The following is a 703-nucleotide window of genomic DNA, read 5'->3' as shown; positions in this document are numbered from 1 at the left end:
TATGGCCTCAAATGTTAGTAGTTTTTATAAAAAGTTAGATGGGAGTCAGGAAGGTTGTAAGTAAAATGTTTATGGCTCTTGATGAGAATGAAAAAGTCTTACTGGACCATTCCTGCATATAAGATGCCAAACAGATGGCAAGTACAAATGAGAATTCACAATGAAATATTTTGATTTCTAGGTGCAACAGAGCCTATGAGTTGAAGATGAATGAACGTTGTGATGTTTTCCAAAAACATCTGAGGATGGCTGTGATAAAACCACTAGGAGCACAACTGCATGTAATGAGGTACCAAAACTTAATGTTAAACACTGTGCTTTGTTATGTATTTATGGTACTGTCTATGAAAAGCAGTACCAAAAACATTTAGTAGGTTTTTGACCTAGATAGGTTTAGTAACTGGCACAATGATGACTTAAATTACTTTTTGCCGTTTACCCAGCTGAGGGTTTCTTTGAAGAAATAATTTGAAGACTGAGATGCCAGTTATGTATATTGTTTATGTGAATTACTCAAGTATAATGCAATTTTTCATTAAAATGGGTTATATGTTCTTTTCATCATGTAGGTAGCTGCAGATGAATGTCCAAGTCCATAACTGTTGTGGTTAAAAATTCTTCATTGCCTCGGTAAGTAATTCTGGCAATCACAGCTAACAATAATTCAAAAGTATCTGAAACTCCAAAGGGTTAGGGCCATATC

The 703-nt window shown here is 34.7% G+C and overlaps 1 non-coding gene across 1 annotated transcript; it reads left to right on the top strand.

The window, feature by feature from the left end:
* The first annotated feature begins 399 nt into the window (after positions 1-399).
* On the top strand, positions 400-488 carry LOC122235173. The gene has a single exon (XR_006213307.1). It is a non-coding gene; the product is annotated as a small nucleolar RNA SNORD87 (small nucleolar RNA).
* The last annotated feature ends 215 nt before the right edge of the window (positions 489-703 follow it).

Source organism: Panthera tigris, chromosome F2, assembly GCF_018350195.1.
Source record: "Panthera tigris isolate Pti1 chromosome F2, P.tigris_Pti1_mat1.1, whole genome shotgun sequence".
NCBI lineage: Eukaryota > Metazoa > Chordata > Mammalia > Carnivora > Felidae > Panthera > Panthera tigris.
This window is presented reverse-complemented; position numbering and strand designations above follow the sequence as displayed.